This window comes from Cervus canadensis, chromosome 7, assembly GCF_019320065.1.
Source record: "Cervus canadensis isolate Bull #8, Minnesota chromosome 7, ASM1932006v1, whole genome shotgun sequence".
Lineage (NCBI taxonomy): Eukaryota > Metazoa > Chordata > Mammalia > Artiodactyla > Cervidae > Cervus > Cervus canadensis.
The window spans coordinates 64939276-64956179 of NC_057392.1; positions in this window are offsets into that span (position 1 = coordinate 64939276).

The window sequence follows — 16904 nt, forward strand, 5'->3', positions numbered from 1 at the left end:
ACAGAAAGCTTGCATGTAGCAACAAAGACCCAGCGCAGCCAACAATAAATTAAATAAATAATAATAATAAATTTTAAAGGTATGCCACATACTTTGAAGGTTTTATACATATATACACACACACACATATATATATATAGGAAATTCCCACTCAAGTTTCACAGTCCAATTCAGATATTGCTTCTTCAGTGAGGTTCTAGATTTTCTGCTCTATTTTCACACAATTTTGTTAAGACCTATCATTTCATTGCTACAACCAAGTCTAAGATACCAATACCTTGTGCCTTTGTTTCCTCATCTGTAAAATGGGGATTATAACAGATGGTATTTATACAAATAAAATGAATTCATAATATTTAAGAATGGCCTGTGAAGCATGGTATCATAAGAGTATATTTTCAGTTACACTATCATTATTGGCCCAAGTAACTGTCATATAAAAAGTCATCAATATAGGATCATTAGATAAACATACTTTGTTTAATAGATATACCAGGATTAATACATTCCAGGGTGTGTTAGCCTCTTTCATAAAATGATCTATAGTCACAATTCATAAGTTAAAAATAAGCATTCATTGAATCTAAGACACAGCTTTATGCATTGAAAATAATGCAAATAACATATTTACATAATACATAGTTATACAAAGCATAGTGAAGAAATTAATATTATTTCTTTCACACTGTGTAATTCAGTTCTAATGCCAATCATAGATGAAAAACATATAATGTATTTGTCCATTTGACTCCCCCTTCAAATATATCTAAGTATCTAAGTTTTCAATGAAGTCTGCAGTGAGTTTTTCATCAATGAGCTTCTAATGGTCTTTTGATGATTATCAAATGCCTATGCATACATCTCTTCCTCTGAACCACACTACTCCCAGGCTTTCCGCCTCCCAAGGGGACAGCTGCAGTTTACTCTTCTCTTTCTACACCAGTTCCAAGAGCTCAGTGGGGAAGGAAGGAGAAAATAAACACACACATTTCTAACTTTCTACCCTTGTGACTAGTCTACCATTCCCCTAACCAATATCCTCAAAAATAGATAAATGAAGTGGCTTGTGTGACTAAAAGAGTGGGTCCATTTTCTTGGGCAACAGCCAAAAGAAAAAAAGTAGGTATCTAAACCCAGAGGCAGTGCCCAGTCCCTCTGAGCTATTTCAGGGAACTGAACCATCTTACCTTACTCATCTGGAATGCAGTGAAAGGAAGGGCAAAACAAAAGACTTTCCAGGTTGGTTGGCTCTGTACAGATCCCCCAAGTAGGCTTTAAGCCTATGCTACAATAATCTCTCTTTGCCAATAAAATGAAGAGAAATGTAGGAAATGACCTAGTCAAATCCCATTATCACAAACTCCGAGGAATGTTGAGTTCCTTTATCATTTTTATTTCAGCATAGTAGAATGAATATTAATTTGTGCATGTGTCTGCATGTGTGCATGTGCACTCACACGTGTGCTCAGTTGCTTGGTCATGTCCAACTCTTTGCGATCCCATGGACTGCAGCCTGCCAGGCTTCCCTGTCCATGAGGTTCTCCTGGCAAGAACACTGGAGTGGGTTGCCACCTCTTCCTTGGGTCAGGTTTGTCATTATGTTATATAGAGATTTGGTTATAAAGAAATAGGTCAGAGCTGGATTTTCATCTAATGGAAGACTTGGAAAAAAGATGAAAGGATATGTACATTCTAATTATTTTCTACAGCTATAAACATAGTAGATGTACAGTGTTGTCACTTTCATTTTAGAAACATACAATCATAGAGATCAGAGAGATCTTCTAATCCAACCCCTCACTGTGAAGAGGAGCAAACTGAAGCACAGAGCCCCTTGCCCAGGGAGGTCTCCGCTTACACTGCCATCTTCAATGGGAATGTGACTCTCAAGTTCTAGCTTGACACTGGTCAAATTTTCTAAGACTGGTCAAACTTCCATTGAGCAATCTATTTTCTACTTATCTAAACCATTTTCATGGGCTTCCCAGGTTGCTCAGCAGTAAAGAATCTACCTGCCAAGAAGCAGACAGGGTTCAATCCCTGGGTCAGGAAGATCCCCTCAAGAAGGAAACGGCAACCCACTCTAGTATTATTGCCTGGGAAATCCCACAGACAGAGAAGCCTGGTGGGCTACAATCCATGGGATCACAAAGAGTCAGACATGACTTAGCAACTAAACAACAACACCATTTTCTTTAGATATATCACCAACTTCAGCACTTATTTACTGTGTAAATTATTTACAGTGGCTTTATGCAGGTTAGTCCTCTCTTCATATTATCATAAGCTCCTTGAAAGCTGAAGAATTTTAATCCTCTCCTGACAACTTCCTGGCAACAGTGCTGAAAATCCAACACTTACTAAGCCCTTTCCCTTACAAACAGACCCAGAGGGGCCAAAATGAGTGTAACAGGTTCAACAAGCTCAAGAGAATTAAAAGCTGTAATACAGTCTCTGCTGGGGTGGAGGTGTAGACTCAGTTCTTTGTGATGCAGATAACAAGGAGATTAGTTTACCTGAGAGTATCTGATTAAAGCTATTCAAAGTGTGTTCAAGGACAGGTGCTGGTTACATATGAAATAAATTCAGAAATTGAGAAAAAACATTTAGAATCATTCATAGCCATTGACAAAGTAAAACTACATCTGCTGAACCTGACAGTAAAAAATTACAACTTGTGCTTTGCATGTCTGTTAAGTAGATTGGAAATTTTAAAAAGAAAGGGAAAGAAAGAAGGACAAGAAAAAGAAGGAAATGGGCCTTTCCTCACAGAGACTTTGAGTATCACTGTCTTACATGCATCAGGCTTGACCTGGACCCTGCAGAGGGGGAGGACTTCCATGGACAAATATGTGGAAGAAGCTAGAACAAGGACTATCAGCAGCACCAACTCAGAGGAGAGGCAGTAGGAAGTGAATGAGGAATAACAAACCAGCGAAGTGAGAAGACAGGGCATTCTCCCGTACGTGAGACGGGAACCCAGAATTACTGAGTGATACCAAAGGTTAGGAGATTTCATTTCAAACTAAAGGGTTTGGACTTTATTGTATTGGCAACAGAGAACCATGGAAAGCATTTGACTGAAAAGTACCTGGGCTTTCCAGGTGGTGCTAATGGTAAAGAACCAGCCTGCCAATGCAGGAGACATAAGAGACATAGGTTTGATTCTAGTATCGGGAAGATTGCCTGGAGGAGAAAAATGACAACCAACTCCAACATTCTTGCCTGGGAAATCCCATGGACAGAGAAACCTGGCGGACTACAGTCCATAGGGTGGCAAAGAGTCAGACACACAACAGAAGAGACTTAGCAGGCATGCACCATAACAGAATCTGCACACAGGTAAAGGATGCTCAGTAGATCCTTGCTACACAAATTAATTTGCTCCAGTGGCTGTAAAATCAAATGCCTACCTAGGCAGGCAACCCTGCAGGCAGAAAGATGAAGCCTGCCAATCTACCTACCACTTGCCCCATCTGATGGACCTATTATCTAGATCCAGCAACCAAATTTTCACCTGGAAGTATATACCCCACATGCCAGATAACTAATCTTTCAAGAGAAGCTGAAAAGCAGAATTTAAACGGGAATTCCCAAATTTCAAATGCTAGCACTAATGTAAAAACTTGTTAAAGGAAGCTATTAAGGCCAAATCAAACAGGTCGGAAAATAGGATTTGATGTTCAGGGCCCCAATATGCATCTCTGTTTTCACACATGACAAAGAGGTTTATTATGTCTGCTAAAGTGATACACTGCTCCTTATGTACTGTTTGGTTCCCAAAGCCTACAAATATTATTTTTAATACTCATCATGTAGCATCCATACTATTCTGTGGTCCTCTGTCTTCAGAAATGATTGCTGGCATTAGTGATTTCTGTCCATGTGTGCTGACGGACCCATATCTCATACATCGCTCAAGTTCCTTCTCTCTTGGTCCAGTAGTAAAAAATTACGTGCAATTACAGTCCTCCCTTCATATTCCCTGCAAGTACTTACATTACAAAGGGATAGCGTTTTGATTTTTAGTATCTTCATCTCTTAAAACCAGAGCATTCTTAATCCTGGGCTGTCCCAGCCAACCCCTGAAGAAATAGCCCCGTATTCTGCCTAGACCATTTCACGTTCCCTTTCCTCTGGGGAATCTTTGCTTAGCTAAGGTTGCCTGGCTCTAGTTCTAGCCAGTGTAAAAGTGTTAGTTGCTCAGTCATGACTCTTTTCAACCCGATGGATTGTACCCCACCAGGCTCCTCTGTCCATGGAATTCTCCAGGCAAGAATTCTGAAGTGGGTGGCCATTCCCTTCTCCAGAGGATCTTGCTGACCCAGGGATCAAACCTGGGTCTCCTGCACTGCAGACAGATTCTTTATCGTCTGAGCCATCAGGGACCCAGCCAAAGTAAAAGCAATATCAGGGTACAGCTCATAGCCCCATTAGGACACTTTCAAATTATGAGGCTCTTGGAGAGGGGGAAGGTTTTTATTCCAACAAGTTTCAGAAAATTAAAAAAAAAAAAAAAAAAAAACCTGATTGCCAGTAAATTTCAAATGTGTTTGTTAGAAAGGGTGGGGGAAGGGATGAAGAGGAGAGGGAAATAAAAAGAATCAATAAAAAGTCTCTTCCCAGCTGTTCTTTCCACAGCCTACATAAAGAATGTACATCCTTTTGATTAAAGTGCAGCTTTCATGCCCTGCTCTGGCAGGCTGCCAAAAGCTGCCTTAAGGTGAGTTCTGCTATTTTAAGGTGGAATTGTTTGCATTTGACTTGAAAAAACTTGTTATTCCACACTTAACTTTCTGTACTGCTCAGAAGGGAAGCAGCAATCTGAACCTGGAGAAGCAAGATGAAGGAAATGACCCCTGGCCCCTGGGGCGGCGGTGGGGGGTGGGGTGGGGGTGGGGGTTTAAATCCAGTGACCACAATTTCAACAGCTTTCATCATTCCCAGGGGTACTTTTTACTTTTCCAAAAAAGCTGAACTAGACTTGATAGGGTTACATCGTAAACTTCCACGGTCAAAGATTAATATTCAATTACGGAAATCACTCCAGTCTCCAATTTACTTAGTTTAGGCAGACATGTTTTTGACTCATTTATCTTATAAATGTATCCATTCAGAAATTCATATAACTGCTCAGAATTTGAATGGCTTCCAAACAAGGGTAAACATTCTGGATTGTTGGCTGAGATGTTATTTTTGCTGTCGTTAGCCTGGTCATTTTTATATTTCTGTAGTAAAAATGTGTTGGTCGTTCAGCCTGGAAAGCCATTGGGTTTGTGCTTGTGAAACAAACCACTGCCCACATACACAGGTAGAGGAGCTGCATGGTTAAATATGGCTCCCTTTCTCCCTTGCCCTTCTAGGACACTTGCTACTTGCCCTGCTATGGTATGTCAGCTAAGCTCACCTCCTCAGTCCAGACGTGCTAGTTCAGTTCAGCCACTCAGTCGTGTCCGACTCTTTACGACCCCATAAATCATAGCACACCAGGCCTCCCTGTCCATCACCAACTCCCGGAGTCCACCCAAACCCACATCCATTGAGTCGGTGATGCTATCCAACCATCTCATCCTCTGTTGTCCCCTTTTCCTCCTGCCCTCAATCTTTCCCAGCATCAGGGTCTTTTCCAATGAGTCAGCTCTTAGCATCAGGTGGCCAAAGTACTGGAGTTTCAGCTTCAGCATCAGTCCTTCCAATGAATATTCAGGACTGATCTCCTTTAGGATGGACTGGTTGGATCTCCTTGCAGTCCAAGGGACTCTCAAGAGTCTTTATTATCCAACTCTCACATCCATACATGACTCCTGGAGAAACCATAGTCTTGACTAGACAGACCTTTGTTGACAAAGTAATGTCTCTGCTTTTCAATATGCTATCTAGGTTGATTATAACTTTCCTTCCAAGGAGTAAGCGTCTTTTAATTTCATGGCTGCAATCACCATCTGTAGTGATTTTGGAGCCCCCCCAAAATAAAGTCAGCCACTGTTTCCACTGTTTTCCCATCTATTTGCCATGAAGTGATGGGACTGGATGCCATGATCTTAGTTTTCTGAATGTTGAGCTTTAAGCCAACTTTTTCACTCTCCTCTTTCACTTTCAAGAGGCTCTTTAGTTCTTCACTTTCTGCCATAAGGGTGGTGTCATCTGCATATCTGAGATTATTGATATGTCTCCCAGCAATCTTGATTCCAGCTTGTGTTTCATCCAGCCCAGCGTTTCTCATGATGTACTCTGCATATAAGTTAAATAAGCAGGGTGACAATATACTCCTTTTCCTATTTGGAACCAGTCTGCTGTTCAGTGCACTAGAATTGCCTGAACTGATTATCGTGTTTCTTAACCAACCCCTTTATAATCTGATTATCAGTCTCAGGTTTTTTTAAAATTATTAATTATTTGCCCCTGTGGGCCCAGAGTTGATGATGCATTTAATACAATTCTTGACTACTTCCTAACAAGATTTTTTCACAGATACAAAGCAAGAATTTTGAGTTTCATTTTTCCTTCTCTTCTGAGTCTTACTTCTTTTGTTATTAGCACTTAGAACTTATTGAGGGCTTCCTCATTGTGCTCTAACCATGGGGGAATAGCTGGATATATCTTGTACAGAGTGATGATTTTCCTAAAAGATGAACTTGTCTTACGACATTAAGAAAATAAAGTCAGAAACTGAAATGCCTATGTCAAGGTAAACTCCTTAAAGCTACACTTTATTTTACTATAATTTTACTATAATTTACTATAATACCTCACAGAGCATTATGTGAGTTCCTTTCCCTGCCCAGATAAGATGTGTTTTCTTTCCCTCCAGCCTCTTTCCATCTCTTCTCTCAATTTCTGGAGTTTCTTTTAATTTTTTTTTTTTTTAACTGAACAGTCTGCATTTAACCTAAGCAGGGAGAGCCTGCTCACAGCACAGTAGTGGAATCATTGAGTTTGCGAGGACAGTTCTGTAAAATGTTGCTCCAGGGCATTGGAATAATTTACTTCCTTTAAAAGACTGAATCAAGCCCTTTAGACTCCCAGAAGAGTACAATCTACCTCATCTAAAAGATGTGATAAGATGTGATGAGAGAGTCACTGATAGCTTTAGGCAGAGACTTTCCTGTGTCAGTTTCTGGAAAGAGTCCACTCCAGGCCCAGGTGTGGTCTCAGCTTCAATATGTCAGTGGATCTTCAGCTTTCTGTCTCAGGTCCCTTTTGAGAATTTAAAAAAAAAAACACAGATTTCTTTCTATGTAAATACATATATGTCTGTCCCCACCCTACCTCACCCCCACGCAGAGTCCCTTTCTGGATCCCATTGATGGGATGTTTAAGCTTTTCCAGAGAGGACACATCTCTGGTGTCAGATTCATGTGACGGAAACCTAGAGGCTGATTTACTAAACAGGATGCCAATTTATTAATTTAGATCTAGAGACATGGCTTGGTCCAGGAGTGAGGCCAACGGTCTGCATACTCCCTTCTGGTAGGTAAAGCTACACAGGAAATCAAATGACAGATCAGAAGGCTTCCCGGTGATTTTAGAAATAGAACAAAGGAGGTGGATGTCATTAAGCCAGAGCAGCCTAACCAATTTCCCCCTTCAATCTAAGGATATGTGCTCACCCACCTATCTGAGTCCTCTCTCCTCTAGTCACTATTTCACTCAATTCTAATATACAAACTGGAGAGGGCTCAGGAAATTGGTCTGTCATCCATACACTATTACAAGTTACTCACAACTTAAATCAAATACAGATTCCAGTTACATTTCAATCATTTCTTCTTCAAGATGGATTCTTGTAAGGATCCTTGAAGATTTTAAAGACTTAAGAACTACTTCATTAGAAGTGACTGCACAAACTATTCAGGTAGCTATAAGTAGAATGCTTCTTTTACATGTCAGAGGGAATTTAATCTGACTTTGTTTTCAAGTTCCGTAAGCACATCACAGGGAGAATTATCAGCTACCACACACCAACTATTGGCGTCAACTCTATCGTTTATGTGTAGTAATGCAGGGCAACCCTGGCAGAGATCATCTAAGCAGTGGTTTGAATGCATGTATAATACTTTCCAAGGATGTTTGCTTCCTTGGGTTTTTCTTAGGTTGTTATTTCTTTATGTTTGCCTTCGATGACTCAGACAATGGAGCTCAGAAACACGCTGAGCTAGAAAGAATACATTATTCTCTCCTTGGTGCTTCACCAAAAGGAAGTATTCTTCTCTCTCTCTCTCCTCACCCCCCACCAACACCCCTCCCCCCCGCTCCTACCTCCCTTCCCTCCTTCATCCTTCTCTCCCTCTTTCAGTAAATCCTATTCAAAGCTAAGAATCTAGAACCTTTTTTTCAGCATATCACCTACCACAGCAGAGTTCTCCATCTCTTTCAGTAACACTCAAAATTTTCTCCTGAATTAAGCTATTAAAACCATTTGTACAGTTGTTTGGTGGGTTTTTTTTTGTTTTTTTTTTTTAAAGCTAGTCTTTTGCTCTTTTCCTAGTAAGGGGCCAGGTGAAGCAAGTTGTGGAAGCTTTTCTCAGCATACAACACAGAATGGCAAACATGAGAACTGTGTCTGAGGTAAAGGCCAGACCTGAACCAGAGAAGGAGCACCACACAGCCCATCAGAACACCAGGGAGCAGACTATGAGACGGAGATGAACAAGTCAGAGAACGGGCTAAGGTCACAGCAGACAAAGAGGGGAGAGATTTCAGAAGGCAGGGAGAGGATTCCCCCAGCTGCTGAGCTCAACTTTGTAAGAGAGCTAAGGTGGTATGAACAAAGGTAAACTGTGGTTCAGAACTGCAAACAAGAAGCACTGCATGAAAGTCACACAGGACAGTGACAGGTGAAACAAAGAATCCCAGTGTGATTCAGGAACCAATAAGCAGCTTTCCTCCCACAGGGTTAAGTGTAAAGTCATTGTCTGGCTTCTTTCTCAACCAGTTGCTTCAGTTGAGACATCTTGAAAGTCAGCACAAGGTATTACCAGGGATAACCATTATCTTCAAGCCTCCTGACAAGTTAGATTTCCTTGGAACAAGTGAATAGGAAATAAGATATAAGAGAGCCCAGATTCACAAAAGCTTCACTTTGGCTCCACAGGACTCCTGGGTGATATACTCTTTTAGGATTCTAATTTGTTCTGCTTTCTTTTGAAACTAAATGGAAGCCTCCAGCAGATCCTTCTCTCTGCTTCCAAAACATGCTGAAGTTTGCCAAGAGTTTAATTTCTATTTTGGACAAATGGCATCACTTAATATTCTTCAGTATGTACTGATTAAAATATCTGCTCAGGAGAAAATTTCCATTTATATAATACCAGTGAGAAACTTCTGAAGATGAACACAAATTCTACAAGAAATATTTTCCATTAAATGATGCTATGGTCCTCATCTTGCAGACCCACAGAGAAGTTAAGTGCTTTCTCATCAAAACCCCAAAATAAGTCAAGAGCCACACTCACCGCTGTTACGAAACTGAGGCACCACCAGCTAAACAACACTGAGAGATCTAAGTCATGACATTTTCCCACCCAATGTTATATAGGAAGTATTTTCAGCTTTTAATTTAATTGCATTAAAAAGAGAGCTAATACAACAATTGCATTAACAAGTGTTTGTGAGGAACGTGAATGATCCTAACACTGGTGATAAAAAGACTACCGTGAAATCAGAAATTGTGAGGTATCCCTGAAACTCTGAATCAGCAGCACAGTTATGTAGAAAAGCCATCCTTTCACCTTTTTCCTTTTCCAGGTCTGATAATTCCAAACAATCATTGAACTCAGAGCTGGCAGTTCCCATTCATTTTAAAGAACTGGGCATTTGCTATGGCTGACACATAATTTTCAATAAAAGCAATTATCTATCTATAAATTGTTAATAGGTCGAGCAATATGCAAGAAATCTATCATTTTTTTTGAGCAAGACAACATGCCAAGTGCTAGAGTGGACACAGAAGAATAAGGTAGTCTTCTCTGGTTACTGTCTGTTTGCCCTTTGTACCTCCAAATCCATTCTCCACCTTTTTCTGCCACACTTTGTTCTCAGGGAGGTTGACCTCTATCGACTGCATAGGTGAGTCTCCTCACTCTCTGGTGTACAGTTGGGTGTGGCCAGTGGAAGGCATTAGCAAAAGAGTCAAGGACTGCCTGAGTGGAAGTCAGAGTCTTTATCTCCAAGCTCCCTCCTTGTTTGGCTCAGATTCAGACCATGGTTGTGATGCTTTAGGTTACAGTTGCTGTCAGAGATTCATTTTACTTCTGAGAGGCTCAAGCTTTCACTACAGCTTCACAATAAGTAAAAGTCCCTTTGCCCTTCAGACCTAGGGCTAGTAATCATTTCCTACTGTTTTTAGTCTCTGGATGCCTCATGATTCATTGTTGATTCCCAAACTTCTGTAGACGGGTCCTTTGCTATGTCAGTCAAACCTCTTTGAGTATGCCATCTGTCTTCAGCCCTGATCTTGAGATATGTGATCTCTGCCCCGGCAGCTTTTACAATTCATATTGAAGAACAAACAACATGAAAATAAAGCCAATATCTTTAATAGGAGATGGGAATGTCTCATATCTTGATCCAACTGACAGCACTGGTACCTAAGATTTGTGCACATTACTATACACATAGGTTGAGTTCGGTTCAGTCCACTTTAGACACTCAGTCATGTCCAGCTCTTTGCAACCCCATGGACTGCAGCACACCAGGCCTCCCTGTCCATCACCAACTCGCAGAGTTTACTCAAACTCATGTCCTTGGAGTTGGTGATGCCATCCAACCATCTCATCCTCTGTAGTCCCCTTTTCTTCCTGCCTTCAAACTTTCTCAGCATCAGAGTCTTTTCCAGTGAGTTGGTTCTTCACATCAGGTGGCCAAAGTATTGGAGTTTCAGCTTCAGCATCAGTCCTTCCAATGAATATTCAGGACTGATTTCCTTTAGGGTGGACTGGTTAGATCTCCTTGCAGTCCAAGGGACTCTCAAGAGTCTTCTCCAACACCGCAGTTCAAAAGCCTCAATTCTTAGCCACTCAGCTTTCTTTCTAGTCCAAATCTCACATCCATACATGACTACTGGAAAAACCACAGCTTTGAATAGATGGACCTTTGTTGGCAAAGCAATGTCTCTGCTTTTTAATATGCTGTCTAGGTTGGTCATAGTTTTTCTTCCAAGGAGCAAGCGTCTTTTAACTTCATTGCTGTGGTCACCATCTGCAGTAATTTTGGAGCCCCCCAAAATAAATTCTGTCACTATTTCCACTGTTTCCCATCTATTTGCCATGAAGTGATGGGACCAGATGCCATGATCTTAGTTTTCTGAATGCTGAGTTTTAAGCCAACTTTTTCACTCTCCTCTTTCACTTTCGTCAAGAGGCCCTTTAGTTTTTCTTCACTTTCTGCCATAAGGGTGGTGTCATCTGCATATCTGAGGTTATTGATATTTCTCCCGTCAATCTTGATTCCAGCTTGTGCTTCCTCCAGCCCAGCGTTTCTCATGATGTACTCTGCATATAAGTTAAATAAGCAGGATGACAATATACAGCCTTGACATATTCCTTTCCCTATTTGGAATCAGTCTGTTGTTCCAGGTAGTAGTTGAATAATATAATGTCATAAAAGCCAAGTGTCAGGGGAATTCTAAGGATAAGAGGGCTATAAGTGTTTCAAAGAGAAAAATAATCACATTGAGGGAGATGGTAGAAGAAGGTTTTAGAGGACAGATCTAAGCTGGCATTGAGGAATGGGTAGCACCTGCACTAGCAGAAAGAGAGATCATTTCTAAGATGAGGCATTGAGTTCATGTCCAGAAGTGTTAGAAGTGGGGAATAGCATCAGAGACAATAAATAACTGGTCAGCATGTGACCATTTCAAGTCAATTATTCTGAAGAAATATCCTTGATTATATGACCTATGCTTTTCCATAAAATGTCAAACTAAACAAATAAAAAATCTCTAATATACAGAGTATCGCCTTAGTATTTCCACAGCATGACATCATCTCAGATAATCTCCAGCAGTAGAATCTTTGCAGCACTCCTTTTCCAATGAGCCTTAAACAATCATTTATTTTCCACTTAATCAGCTTAGTTCTTGGAGTCTGCACTTCACTAGGAAACCATTTGGGAGAATATCTTAGTTCACTGAGCCAATGAAGAATCAGAAAAGATAGGAGCCTTCATTCTTGCTGATGCCTTACCATACTTGTTCTGGGCAAATCAAATTTGAAGAGGATCTCTGATTCGTGAGTGTGACATCTTTTTCTCAGTTCACTTCAAAAGTTGTTCAGAATACTCCTGCATGCCAAAATAACCATACGCAGTTCTGCACAGGGCCAAGAGAGTTCTTCAGGTCCTTCATAGAGAAGGTTTCTTTTTAGTCATGAAATGGTGAGATAATGACAGGAAGACCGAGCACCTGAAATGTAGTAGTTGATGAATGAACTACGCTGAAAGTTTAGGTTAGTCAGTTGAACTAAGTTAAAATTATAGAAAAGTTGCTGACAAGGGGAAAAAAATCTATGTAAAACCAGGCACTTTCCTCATGCAATTTGAAATGTAAATAGACTTAGCACCCGGAGAGGTGCAGGGGAATCAAGCTATTTTGGGCTATTCTGAACAAGGACAGCTGTATGTTCTGAAACATATGGTTCAACATTTATAAAGTGGAGTGGGGAGTTGGGGGAACAAGAAACCACTGAATAGAATATTTGAGTTGGCTATTTTAGGATCCCTTAAAAGTTCTGACACGCAAACATGATTCCCTAATAACTAACATATTAAGTATCAATCATTGGGCAACAATTCTGTTAACTGATTTTTGGGTTGGAATATGTAGAGATGGAGTTCTTTCTATAGAACAGGTCAGTTCAGTTCACCCCATCTCATTTCATCTCTTACTGTGCATATGTCTGGAAGAGGGGGTTATGGCAAGGCGGGGGAGGGGGGAGGCAGGGCTCATCCCTGTGTATAACGAGGATTCTACCAAGCTAGCTAAGAGCTTATGGACTCACTTTGCTGGTTTTCTCATTGTTTCCAGTGGCAAAAAAAAAAAAAAAAAGACTGTACAACCTCTAAGTAATAAACTGTGCTCATTTCAAAGGGCAAATCTGATGTTTGCCTTTTCCACTAATAAGTATTAGATACTAAATCTGTTCGCAAGAATTTAATGAACTCTTATCATGATCTCAGCACTGAGCGAGGGGCTTTGGAAGAAACTAAAACATGATCCCTGACCTCAAAGAGCTTACAGAATAGTTTGCTGGAACAAGACCAAAGCACATGAAATAAATCTAGCAAAGATATAGGAATCTACAGAAATATAGTTCAACTCTCTATAGAGGATCAGCTTTCCAGACACTCCACCCCACGCCCATATGTATTAAGGATTTCCCCCATTTAACTAAAAATGGTTCATTTTCAGAGCTTTGTGAATGTATTTCCTCGTACATTCCTACTGTCCCAGTACACAATTGTTGGATGCCAGCCTATTACATATCCTCCTTCCTCCCTCTTTTATCTCTCCCCGATGCCTGATTTACCCTCCCCTGGAGCTCCCACCATCTGGATCAGACTTTCTTCCTCCCTGGACCTAATTATTTCCCTGATTCTCTAGAGTGATCTCTTCCCTTTTGCCAATGACTCAACATTTTATTAGTGAATGGTTAATTCTTTGCTCTTCCAAGTTCTCTGCTCTATTTTCCTTTCCTGCATTCTTCTAAGTGTGCACTAATAAATACAAAAGTATGTTATGCTGTTACTCACCCCAATACACACACACACACATAGTAATTTTCTTAAATTCGCCTGAGTCACTGTGCGAGTAACACTCAACACAGAGACTAAAACTTAAATGAAGGTGAAATATGGTTAAATTTCACAAGGTAAATGAAAATGAAAGAAACATAAATGAATAACAAACAATCTGACAATGAAGGAAGCCAAAGTATAACAGAGATCTGAATACAGAATGCCAGATAATAAAGAAGAAGAGAAAGTAAGGATGAAATAACAAGGAAAAGAAATATAGTGTCTTAAAAGAGGTGGAGGTTAAGAGGTTAAGATGCTTTTTTATGATTTCAAAATTGTAGGCTTGGGACCTAAAAGAGGATAGGGTATCAAGAATTCTAATTTAAAATTACACAGGGTGATACTAATGTTCCAGGTTATTTCTGCAATGGTTGATATTGTCAGAAAAGTTCAGAAAAAAAAAAAAATGCTTGAAAGGATTCAATTACTATGGGAAGTGGAGAGGGCATGTGTTGACACTCAGAGACTTCAAAGAGATACTCCCAAAGAGATGCCATCAGGGGATTACAGCTGATGCATTTTACTTATACATTTTTTTTTGGTATGATACAAGCAACCTTTATTGTTTACAACAGAAAGTGGAAGAGGGGATTCAGCAGCTCTGGCTCCTGGAGCAGCTCCACAGACTCAGTCTCCACCCTTGAAAAAGCCAGGACGCATTTTAGAGATGATGATGAATTTCCCAGTTACCTGGAAGTGATTAGGTTTTGGTGCTGTCTGAAAGTGTTTCCTCTTATATTCCTACCTTCAGGACGGGTTCAAACTGAAAAGCAGCTTGCTGGCAGGGGTGTGTGCTGGCTGCAACAGAGGAACAGTGCTTGTTAATTAAAAAAAGGACCAAGTAACAGGAAGTCACAAGTCTCTTGGTACCACAGACACACTTGACTACTTGCCTTGGCAGTCCCTTTAAATTCTTGAGCCAGTTCTGCCTGTTGGACTTCAGAGAGTTATTTTAATTAGTACAGAAATGTTTGAGAATTTCTCCTGAAACAAAATGGCTACTGTTTCCTAGAGAGAGTTGTAACATGGGGAATCATCATTTGAAAACTGATCACATGTTTTTGGGCAATTCATCTGAAACATCTCCAAGGAAAAATGTATCCATATTTTCATAGTTGAAGATAACAAGAATACTTTACATCAGTACAATACTTATCAGTTTGCTTGTGAGGACACATATGTCCTCTCATTTGCTGCATCCTCCAACCCCCTTCCTACCCCAGAAAACCTTTAGAGTGAGCTTTATCATCTCCAGTTTACAGATGACAAATCTGTGGCCCAGATAAATTTGCTCATTTGGCTGCATGTCCTAAAGCTCTTAAGTAACCTAACCAGGACTTAATCTCAGATTCTCTGACTCCAAGTTCACTGTAACTTCTCTTATCTTATTATTGCTGCAAGAGATAAAAAATGTATCAAATTTAGAGAAAAATGTAGAAGTTGAGGGGAAAAAAATTAAAAACCAGATAGTGCATATTTTGTGCTTGCACAGAGTCTCTGATTTGTGATATTAAGATTAAGCTGGCTGGGCTGTCACCAAAATGGTGGAGTAGGAGACACCAGCCTCTATCCCCACAAAGATCAACAATTAGACATCTGTTCATGAACAAAACTAGCTCTGGGAGAGCTCAGGAGTCCACTCAGGGAACCTCAGCAAAATAGTTTAACAACACCAACAACAACAAAGACACTTAAGAAAAACTGTACAGAAAACCAAGAATAGCTTCATTTTCCCATTCCCAACCTATCCCCCAGGGAGGCACTGCTCAGTATCAAGAGGGAACTCCCTGGCTGGGGAGATTTCTCCTCACTGGGAAAGTGAGAGTAAGGCTGAGTGACCAACTTCCCCAGCTTTCCCAGACACTGCATAAGGGACTCACATGAGTTTTACCATGCCCTGAGACCAACAAAGTTAAGATGTATAGAGACAGCTTGGAGCAAGGAAGGAAGGCATGGGCTACCAATATCAGCCATAGGATGAGATAGCAAGGAAGAGAATACCTCAGTTCTTCAGTCAAACAGTGTAGAGTGGCTAAATAGATTTAAAACACACACACACAACACCATACTATATGCTGCAGTTAGAGACTCACTTCAGACCCAAAAATATACGTAAGTGTACATGCAAATGAAAAGGAAAAGAGAAGAGGGTTAGCTATATTTATATCAGATAAAAATATACATTAAGTCAAAAACTGTAATTATAGACAAAGAAGGTCATTATATAATGATAAAAGGACCAATTCATCAAGAGGATATACAATTATAAATACATATAACACCCAACATGAAAGTACCAAAGACATACAGATGATCAACAGGCACATGAAAAGTACTTAACATCATTAATTATCAGGGAAATGCAAATCAAAACCACAATGAGATACCACCTATTAGAAAGGCTATGATCAAAAAAAAAAAGACATGGATAAGAAGTACTGAGAAGGATGTGGAGAAAAGGGAATCCTTGTGCACTATTGGAAGAAATGTAAACTGGTATAGCTGCTAAGAAAAATTAGTATGGAGGGTCCTCAAAAAATTAACACTAGAAATATAACATCAAGAAATTCTACTTCTGGGTACATGACTGAAGGAAATGAATTCACTATATTAAAGAGATATCTGTATTTCCATGTTCACTACAGCATTATTCATAATAGCCAAGGCATGGAAACAACCCAGGTGTCCATTGGCAGATGAATGGGTAAAGAAAATGTGGCAAATTTTATATTCTTGGGTTCCAAAATCACTGCAGAAGGCGACTGCAGCCACAAAATTAAAGTACACTTGCTCCTTGGAAGAAAAATTATGACAAAGTTAGACAATGTATTAAAAGGCAGAACATCACTTTGCCAACAAAGGTCTGTATAGTTAAAGCTATGGTTTTCCCAGTAGTCATGTATGGATGTGAGAGTTAGACCATAAAGAAGGCTGAACTCCAAAGAATTGGTGCTTTCAAATTGTGGTGTTAGAGACTCTTGAGAGTCCCTTGGACAAGAAGATCAAACCAGTAAATCCTAAAGAAAATCAACTCTGAATACTCATTGGAAGGACTGATGCTGAGGCTGAAGCCCCAATACTTTGGCCACCTATTGCAAAGAGCCAAGTCA